Consider the following 11,195-nt stretch of genomic DNA (forward strand, 5'->3'; position numbering starts at 1 on the left):
CCAACATAGAAAGGATATGCATAGAACGCGCAATACCCGGGGCGGTGTATTTGTACCACGTCATGCCCTGCTGGGACTAGATGGATGTGGGCAGGAATGTTGAACTTTTCCCTAAGCTCAGCTAGGGCGGCCTCTTCCATCGCTGACTCCGAGACCTCAGGCTCACCTTCAGGTGCCTTCGAAAAGACGGACCTAACTTTTACACTACGAGGAATTATTTCCTCCACCGTAGGAAAATTCTCGTCTTCAATGGCGACAGAGACACCATCAACATGAGGGGGCATAAGCACCGCTAAAGGGATAGGGTCAGTTGCGATACCGGAACTAGAGGATACATTAGCCATGTTGTTAAGAGAATATATTCAAGTAATGAAGTGTTAGAAGCAGTGAGAATCACTAAAACCAGCAAGAAAATGTGCGACAATGGAGGAAGAAGAAGAAGAAGAAGGCAAAGGATTTTGATAAGAAGAGCAAGTAGAGGGCAAATAAATGCCATTACATCCCTATTTATAAGAGTACGGGCATCAAAACCAAGGGATTATGCCATCATTACCTGGCAGCGAAATCGAAACAGCAGCCCCAACTAACAGTCGCACGGGAAATGATACAAAGCATTAGGAAAATGCGTCGTAATGACGCATGATGCCATGACGTCATCCTGAAGCAGAAACGATGTGAACCCGAAAGTCGTGGCTTGCGAAAGGTCACATCGTCACCTCGTCTAAAACATCGTTGCTCGACCTACTCGTCCAATTTTGCCAACCACGATAAATAGAATTCACACATCAAGGCCGTCTGGGGTCAGCCTTAATAAGCGGAGGGACTAACTGTATAGGTCGAAATCTATCTCAGTACTTAATGGAAAGTGACGTCAAGGAAAGAGTGAGCCAAGGCCGACCAAGAAATAGCGAGGCATGTGGTCAAGATGCAAATGATGGTCGATGTCGAGCACCGTAAAAAGAGCTGCAATGGCTAGTTTATTATAATAGGATATCAAAGAGAATATTTCATTGGATATTCTCTGTATATGCACTATCAGGGTTTATTGGGGGTATGTCCCATATAAATAGAAAAAATATCAATGAATAGGGGATGTAATATTCACTTGAGAAGAATACTTTTCAAAAGGAGATTCTCTCTCTAGCAAAGATACAAACTTTACTTTTTCATCAATATTCTCACTCGCATTATTTCATACTTTTCCATCAGATCCAAGAATAGTCCGAATATTCTAGGATTTATCTGTCATTCATCATTTTCAGGGGGAACAATCATCTAATTCATTCATTATTGGGTGAATTACTCCTCCTATTTACTTAAATGTAATTTATTGCTATTTATTGCTAGTTACTCCTTCATTATTGCTCATACCTTTTGGAATATTAAACGTATGTTAATGTCAGCCCCCCCAGAACTCAGTCCCACATTATCCGTGCTTTCGAGATCTATATCTAGAGATATTATCATTAACTAGGTTTAATCCTTCATTACATAAAATATAATAGTTTAACTGAAAGTTAATACTTTTTGGTCAAACAATTGCATTAAGACAGATGAACGTACAACAGTTGGGAATGCACACTTGTTCAATAGAAATACAAGCTTAACTAGTATAAATTAAAGGGGGGGGGGGGGAGGAAGACGGCGAAGAGGAGAAGTATGTTTGTGATCCATACTAGAAATGCTATGGAGCCAATTTAGAAAAAGCCAAAGGAGGTATCTTGAAATTGAAAAGCCAACAAGGAATGTAAATATATGTAGCCATGTGAGGACAGTACCTTGGATAAGCAAAGAATTCTACACATTCAGCAATTGATCTTTCGAATTGAAAACCAGGAATGCAGTTATTCCTCACATCAAGTACTCCATTTCTTATCAAACTCAAACAATTTGGTCCAACTCCTGTAAAATAGTCAGACAATGATAAATTAGCCAAATTTCTCAGGGCACAAATCACATCCGGCACTATCCCATACAACTTATTTCCAGCAAAATTCAATACTTCACTATCCAGCGAAATTCAACTTATTTCCAGCAAAAAATGCTGGGAAGGATCACAAGTCGGACAACAAAATTACTCTCATATGCAGGAACGATTGCTCAAGAATGTCCTATTCTCTATCCAGATTTATTGGTCGCATATATTTGTACTACCTACTAAAGTGATAAAGCTAATCAAAGCAACATGTAGAAGGTTTCTCTGGGTCGGAGGTGTGGAGCTAACAAAGAAAGTCTACTTGCTTGGGACAAAATTTTCTATCCTACCAGTGCTGGTGGACTGAACATCCTTGATATTGTTGTATGGAACAGAGTAGCTATTATCAAGTTACTCTAGAATATATATTATAAAAAGGATAAACTCTGGTCGAAGTGGGTCCACAATTACTACATTAAAGGGGGATAAGTGTGGGGAGTTGTTCCTAAACAAGCATCTTGGATGGTTCAAAAGATTATGAAGATCCAAAGATATATTCATCAAAGCTGGGATCGGTGAAGGAGACCTGCAGAGCATGCTTATTTTATCAATAAAGAATATGTATGTGCTGATGAAAGGTGACTTTTCCAAAAGTACAATGGAAGAAATTGGTGTGCAATAATTTTGGAGATCCAAAGTGGATTTTCATCCTCAAATTAGCAGCTCATGGTAGACTGGCTACAAAAGACAGGTTGATGCAATGGGGGATTACTGATACTCAAGTGTGTCCACTATGTACTTCGCAGTTTGAAAGTATATCTCATCTCTTATTTAAGTGTGAGATATCTGCAAAAGCGTGGAATCAACTGCTTAAATGGCAAAAGATTGCTAGAACTGCTATGTATTGGGCAGGGGAACTAAATTGGGCGGAGAACCATGCCAAAGGGAGAAATGCAAGTGCTAAAATTTATAGGATGACCTTGGTTGCATGCATATATTGGATTGAGAGGAATCACAAGGTTTTTTAAGATAAACAAACATATCACAAGAGCATTGTCAGGAAAATAATCCAAGAAGTTTTTTATAGAAGATCACAAAGGAGAAGACTTACTATAGAGCTTGAAAACTTGAACTTTTATCCTTCTTAGTATAAAAGAAGACTTACTTCTGTTTCGGACCTGTAGGTTAGTAGATTTAATCGTGATAGAAGCTAGCTTTGCATAATGCAGATACGTTGGTTAAACTAAACTGCATTTTTTTGTTTCTTATGCACATATTGCTCTTTGGTAATAAAAAATTTTTATCTACCAAACAAAATTGATATGTGTTCGGATATGCATTTTACTTGAAAAAAATATTACAATTTTGTGAGAAGAAATATTATTTACTTGAAAAAGAAGTAATTATTTTTTCAAATTTAAAACTCATCTTTAAAATCATTTGATACTCATTTTCCAACCATCAAGGAAATGTATAATCAAACAATGTGTTGAAGATGAGATTCGGAAAAAAAAATTGTATGTACCAACCGTTTATTTAGTCGATGCTTCTTTTTCCTTTGATGGAGAAGTAGTAGTTACTTCTCTCTCCCTTCACCACCCCCATGGGGATGGTCTACATGGTTCATAACTACTCATCTTACTACAGGACGCTTACCTAGCCAATGCTTAGATCCGGCTCTACCCAAACATTTCTGGTTCACCCCAACATTCCTCACTTGTCCGACTGTTGCTGAGCAGTTTTGGATATCAAATGGACCTCCCCAGAAGGTAATTTTAATGTGCCCGATTTCCCCTCTTTTGCAATCAGTTTCGCTACAGCACCCGCTGCTCTAGCTAATTGTCCACCCTTTCCAAGTGTGATTTCTATGTTATGTATGGTCGTGCCTAAGGGCATAACGGTTGAAGTAGATTCTTCTTAAGACAAAATTATCTCGAAATTTCAGCACTAACTTAGTCTAATATGCCCTTTAAATTAATACTGTAGTTAATTAATATTGACGACGACTCAATCAAAAACTCACGTTCTTTTTCTCTTTGTTTTTTCACCTTTTCTCAGATATGCTTTGTGTTAGAAGTTATTGGACAAGAAAACTTCTATCCCGGGCACACACAATGGAATCGTAGACAATCCAGTAATATAATTCATTAACAATGTAGAGGTACGTACAAAGCACCTTATCTCCTGAGCTGACTTATGAAAAAGGTGCAATACCCCAAATATGATGATAATACACACATTTTTCGATTAATTAAAACTTCACATATTTGAAATAATTAAAGAGAATATTACTAGCTAATATTCAAGAGATTTATTACTATACTTCCTTTTCTATGACAGGGAGATGTTATTTCACCCCCAAGTATGAAATAGGGATAATGCATAAAATCCTCCTCGACCTATGACCATATTACCAACTACACACTTTGTCTTTCGGGTGTCCTATTACCCCCCCCCCCCCCTCCAAACTATTCTAAAGTGTAATAAACACCACCCTAAGTGCTGACGTGGCATAGAGAGTGTTCACACTCTCTTAAGGGCAAGTGGAAGCTACAAAAATAATTTTAAAATTGATTAACAAGTACAAGTGTCATCTTTTGATTGGACATTACATAATTAATTACATCTAATTAACTAGTCACCTTCGTGTTCTAAACTTCTTCTCGCACGAACAGGGGGAAATCGTTTCAATGGCAAAATGCCAGAGCGAAAATCCAATACAACGCAAAATCAACCCAGAAATCAAAAGCAGATATGTTTAATAACAGAAACAGAGCTACAACTAGAAGGAGCAACGAGCATGATTCGGTAAGAACCTACGGACAACCAATATGGTCAACAACAATGGAGTTTCGCCGGAGCAAGGGTCTTCATCTGAGTTTCGTTCTCCGGTTAGATCTAACAATATCAAACAAGTATTATATAAAACTCATCAAATGAGGCTTTTGACTTTTGGCTGGACATGGTAATGAAGGTCTGCAAATAGGAAAATAATGAAGAATGAGAAAATGGTGGAAAAAAGTGTTTAAGTAAGAAATACACATTTTAGGCGTGTGTATTTCACCACCTTGCACACATCTGGTTGTAGCTTTTTAAGAGGTAAATTATTTTATTTTAAAATAGTTTAGGGGGTAATAGGACCCCCGAAAAGAAAATTGTGTAGTTGGTAATATGGTAATAGGCCGGGGAGGATTTTATGCATTATCTAATTAACCCCAAAAAACTACCAAAGAAAGCTGGCAAATGAAGGTATTAATAAAACTAACCGTTAACATATGATTATTGTCAAAGAGATCGAGAAAGATGTCGAGTGTGTTAGTATACTGTATTTATAAAATAATTCTGGAGAAAATAATATATAAACAGAAATATAAACGAAACAGAAGTTAATCCGAGCCCATTGAATTCACAGTATTTCCTTAAGGAATTTAACACCCTCCTAGTACCCAAATTATTTTCTCCCAGGATAGAACGAATTACACACTGGTGTAGTGGTACTTCAAACCCCAGTGTTTCAGCAAACACAAAGTTTGGTAGCAAATCACTCTTACTGTTGCTTTCTTTGAAGTTAAAACAATGCAGAAGAAAGGAGGAGAACTCAGAAAATCGTATGAAAAATCTGAGTGAATGGACCGGTATTTATAGCCAATGTTGAGTTCAAAACTGAAGAGGTACAACTCTTCAGAATGGTTGTTTATGTAAAATGGCCATAACATAAATGCCATAACATAAATGGCTATTTACGCAACAATAAACCGGGAATTGAACAGGGAGGTTAATTTTCAGTTACAAAATCGAAAAATTGAAAACGGATAATGGAAAAAAAATATTTAATATTTCCGTTGGATTTAATATTAATATTCCGTTGGATTTATGTTAATATTTGCTATTAACAAATAAATTTGGTCCAAAAAATTAATCTATCAATCATTTGACCAAATCTGAATCTGAATCCGAATCCGAAGCCGAAGCCGAGCCGAGCGAGCTACAACGACAATGGCGCGAGGCTTGCCTTCTTCTTAACTCTTTAAGAGCTAGAAGAAAATTGTATAGATACCCATCAAAAACCTTTTTCTCTTGCAATATGGGACAATGTCCCTTTGTCAAGGATGAAATCTCAAATGAAACTCAAATATTTCATATTCTCTCCATTTCCCATTCATCCTCTTTTAAGCCTAATTTAGCTTAAAACCTTAACAATCCCCCACATGAATGGGGAATGGCTATATCACCGAAATATGCATGAAAAACTGTGTGATTTACAAGCAAGGATTAATTGCATCTGGATAAGTAGTTTTCCCTTTGAACTTTTCGTAGTGAACTTATGTCGGATATACTCGGTCAATCGGTAGATTTGATATCTTTGAACAGTCAAACTTTGGTGTATACCTAGATAACCATAAGTCACACAACCAAACCTTAACCGTCTTTGGTTCTCATTGTTGTGTTCGTTTCAGCCATGAATATTGCCTGGTTTCATAAGTGTGAAAAGAACTGGCCTTATAAAATTCTCCTTGAAGCGGCTAACACTTCACACTTACATAGGTGATTCCTAAACGTGTCATCCCGTAGATACACTATTTGATATACTCCGTATCAAATTTAGAAATTATTAAAAAGCCTTAATGCTTTATCCTTGGCACTGAACATTGTCCCATCACGAGAACGGACCAAAATTTTGGTTGACAATGTAGAACCGTCATTAATGACTTTGTTTGATCTCCTTGAACCTAGATCATGGGATCTCCAGTCTTCTAGGTAGAGTAACCGCCACAATGACTTTTTCTCGGCCATAGTCTCATTCCCCTCGATGATTTCTCAACTACCTCTCTAGTTAGGCCTTTTGTAAGTGGATCCGACACATTATCACTTTACTTTACATAGTAAATCATGATAATTCCTCTAGAGAGTATTTGCCTAACGGTTTTATGTCTTCGTCATATATGACGAGATTTACCATTATACATAACGCTCCCAGCCCTTCCAATTGCCGCTTGACTATATCAATGTATGCATATTGGTGCCAACGAATTAGGCCAAAATGGAATGTCTTCCAAGAAATTCCAGAGCCATTCAGCTTCTTTACCGACTTTATCTAAGGCTATCAGCTCAGCCTCCATTGTAGAGCGGGCAATACAAGTTTGTTTGGATGACTTCCAAGATATCGCTCCTCTACCAATAGTGAATACATATCCACTTGTGGACTTAGAATCAGTTGAACCGGTGATCCAATTTGCATCACAGTATCCCTCAATGGCTGTAGGATATTTACTGTAGTGCAAAGCAAAGCCCTGGGTATGTTCTAAATATCCCAAAACTCGTTTCATTGCCATCCAATGAGATTGACCTAGATTGCTCGTGTATCGACTCAATTTACTTATAGCACAAGCTATATTTGTTCGTGTACAATTCATGATATACATTAAGCATCCCAACACACGAGCATAATCCAATTGTGATATGCTTTAGCCTTTGTTCTTTGCTAATGCAAGATTCACGTCAATTGGAGTCTTTGCAACTTTAAACCCTAAGTACTTGAATTTTTCAAGTACTATCTTAATATAATGAGATTGTTACAATGCCAGACCTTGAGGGGTCTTATGGATCTTATCCTCAGAATTAAATTAGCAACTCCAAAGTCCTTCATATCAAACTTGCCAGTTAGCATACGCTTAGGCGCATTTATGTTGGCAATATCATTACTCATTATAAGCATATCATCCACATATAAGCTGTTATGGCCCAACCTCGGGGAGCGCGACTCAGTGAACCCGGTCGAGCAAGCCTATCTAGTCTTTCCCACCCGACTCATTCATGATCCGAAAAGGGAACGTATCACCATTTGTTAAACAGGGGAGAGATCAGTTATATAAATATGAAAACGTTACTAGTCAATTTTTACTCAAACGCCATAGGCCATAATTAAGTTTCCAAAGGTACATACTGTTTACAATCTAGTGGAAGAGTTTCAAAATAGAATGTGATCCAAAGCCATCCCGACACCCATACATGACCCACGTAAATGTCTACGGAGCCTCTAAGGATACAAAAGATCAACATGACAATGCCGGCAACAAGGCCCCGGTTATACCTCAAAATATGGTAATTTACACAAAAGAAGGACTACACAACCCCTGGGAGTAATGGGGGCTCACCAAGACTGCTGCAAGGAGAGAAAGAGAGCACCACTATCTGCGATCGGCGCTATCTGCGATGGAACCACCTACATCAATTCAAAGATGTAGCGCCCCCGGAAAAAGGGGAGTTAGTACTGTCGAATAGTACTAGTATGTGAGGCAAACACAAATCTTATTAGAATGAACTGTGAAACAAACAGAAGGTAGTTACAAAAATCAACAAGTACCTCATAGAACTACAAGAAACCACCAAATAAGGATCACATAGTTCCGGTTCATTCTTTCCGTCTCTTTTAGGTTATTGATCATTAGAGCCAAGTGCCACAACTTATAATGCCACCGTGTTTTTACACGGAGTCCGGTCTCGGCCCGAGCGGATAAGCCATCCCAAGTGAGACATATCCAAATTCATAATGATAATAGAAGTCCAACATAAATGCCACCATGTGTACAGCATGGCGTCCGATCTTGGCCCGATCGGCTAAGCCATCTTACTTGGGACATAACCTCTTTTAATTATCCATTTCATTTATATTTCTTTCCATCTTTCATTACTTGACACAAGCAACCCCATTTATTAAGTAGTTCTTGGCACTTGGACACGTTTTATAATTCAAGTCTTTCCCTTTATTATTTTCCCAAATATCGTCAATATCCATGTCAACAAGTGTTATCATATAAGGCATGCACACATAAGGAAAGAAGAGAAAACAAAAGGAAAGCTTGGAGAACGTAATGACATTTTCAAATAGCATGATTTCAGGGCAACACATAGAACAATTATGGAACATAAATCTTTCACCCCAATACATAAAGGCAAACCATTTAGTATGATCAATTCAGAACTCACGCCAATTATTTGGACACCAAGAGTTCAATTCTAAGAAGAAGAGGGTTAGCCATACATACCTCATTTGAGTCTTTCCCTAATTCGTACGACAAGTTCCAGAACCTTTAGCACCTTCAATCTATTTAACAATGTAGCACAATTGAACTCATTATTAGGAAATTGATCGTAGCCCTAGCTCACTTGAGCATTACATCAAACATTATGTGTCTGTCGGGGTCCATGGCCCTTTTTTAGTGGAAGATTTTCCCAACCCATTCCCTAATCTTTCTTATATTTGTCTTAGCATTCCCCCACATACCTTAGGATCACATGCATGCAAGGTAACCATTATAATCCCCATGAATTACCTCACTAAAGGTCCATTTTAGCTACAATAGGGAATTGAGAGCTTAGGTGATAGAAGCTTACCTCTTGGAGGGAGACCTAGGTGCCTTGTTTGTTAATCTTTAAGATGCTTAGGCTAGGATTTGATGAAAAATGGATGGAGACCCCTTCCCCTCTCTTTGATCCTCCTCTCTTACTCTAATTATCAGAGAAAATATGCTGAAAATGGCCTAAGGGGGGTGCTTTAACGGAATGGGGTCGGGTTTTAAATTAAGAAAATTGGTGCCCCGATACGGGTTTGCGGTCGCATATGCAACCGCATAATGGTTATGCGGTAGAGCCTCAGGAAGTTAAGTTTTCTGTCCGAGTATGCGATCGGTATGCAGTCTGCATATCTGTTCTGCGATCACATAATGCACCGCAGAACTTACCTTCGCAAAAATTCAAGGCAGATATGCTAACAATATGCGGCCCGCATAGCGATTATGTGATCACAAAATTGGGCCGCATACCTGGCCTCAAAATTGGCCAACTTTCTATTTCACTGCGGCCATTATGCCATCCGCAAAGCTATTATGCGGCCGCATAATGGGCCGCTGAAACGCATTCTTTTGGGAAACTTTTTCCTCTAAGTCTGTAGGGTATTGTTCAATCCAAAAAGTCCGAATCTACTATAACAACGGAAGAATCCAACTCGGCACCATGAAATCACGAGTTTATGGTTAAGAATTTCACGGGTCCTTACATCAGCAAATAATGACTATGTGATTTGGAACATTTTTAATGTACACACATTTATCATATTCATTTATCTTAAAATCATTTGACAACATTGTTTGGTCAAATTTCGCATGCCATTATTTGGGTGCTTGTTTTAGTCCGTAAAGGGACTTAACAAGTCTACATACCTTCTTTTCTTTACTTGGAACCACAAACCCTTCAGGTTGTTCCATGTAGATTTCTTCCTCCAAATCTCCATTCAAGAAAGCCGTCTTAACGTCCATTTGATGAATTTCAAGACCATACATTGTATCTAATTCTACTAACATCTGTATGGACGTAATTCTTGTAACTGGAGAGTATGTATCAAAGTAGTTAAGACCTTCTCGTTGTCTATACCCTTTGACTACAAGTCTTGCCTTAAATTTATCAATAGTGCCATCATCTTTCATTTTTCTTTTAAAAATCCATTTAGAACCCAAAGGTTATTTCCAGGAGGAAGATCAACCAATTATCATGTATGGTTGTTCAATATGGATTCTATTTCACTATTGACTGCCTCTTTCCAAAGCAATGATTTCGAAGAAGACATAGCTTCTTTAAATGTTCGAGGCTCATTTTAAACTAAGAAAGTCACAAAATCTGGTCCAAATGAAGTAGACGTTCTTTGACGTTTACTACGTCTTGGATCCTCCTGAATTAATGTACTTTTTTTTGTTTCTTCCCGAGGTCGTTTAGATCCTTCACCAATCGACTCACATTCCTTTTTATACGGATATATATTTTCAAAAAACTCAGCATTATCTGATTCTATAACCGTATATTATGAATGTCGGGATTTTCTTATTTATGAACCAGAAATCAATATGCTTTACTATTGGTCGCATATCTTATGAAAACACAGTCAACGGTTTTCAATCCTATTTTTACCCTTTTGGGTTTAGGAACTTGCACTTTTGCCAAACACCCCCACACTTTAAAATGATTCAAGTTGGGCTTCCTTCCTTTCCATTTTTCATAGGGAATGGATTGTGTTTTTCTATGGGGTAGATTTTGTATCCGGTTAGCCATAAGAACGGCTTCCCCCCACAAGTTCTGTGGCAAACCAGAACTTAACAACAATGTGTTCATCATCTCCTTTAATGAACGATTCTTTCTTTCCGCAATCCCATTGGATTGGGGAGTGTAAGGGGTCGTTCTTCGATGAATAATTCCATATTCTAAACTATATTTTTTCTAAAAGGTAGAA

Source organism: Nicotiana attenuata, unplaced genomic scaffold (genome assembly GCF_001879085.1).
Source record: "Nicotiana attenuata strain UT unplaced genomic scaffold, NIATTr2, whole genome shotgun sequence".
NCBI lineage: Eukaryota > Viridiplantae > Streptophyta > Magnoliopsida > Solanales > Solanaceae > Nicotiana > Nicotiana attenuata.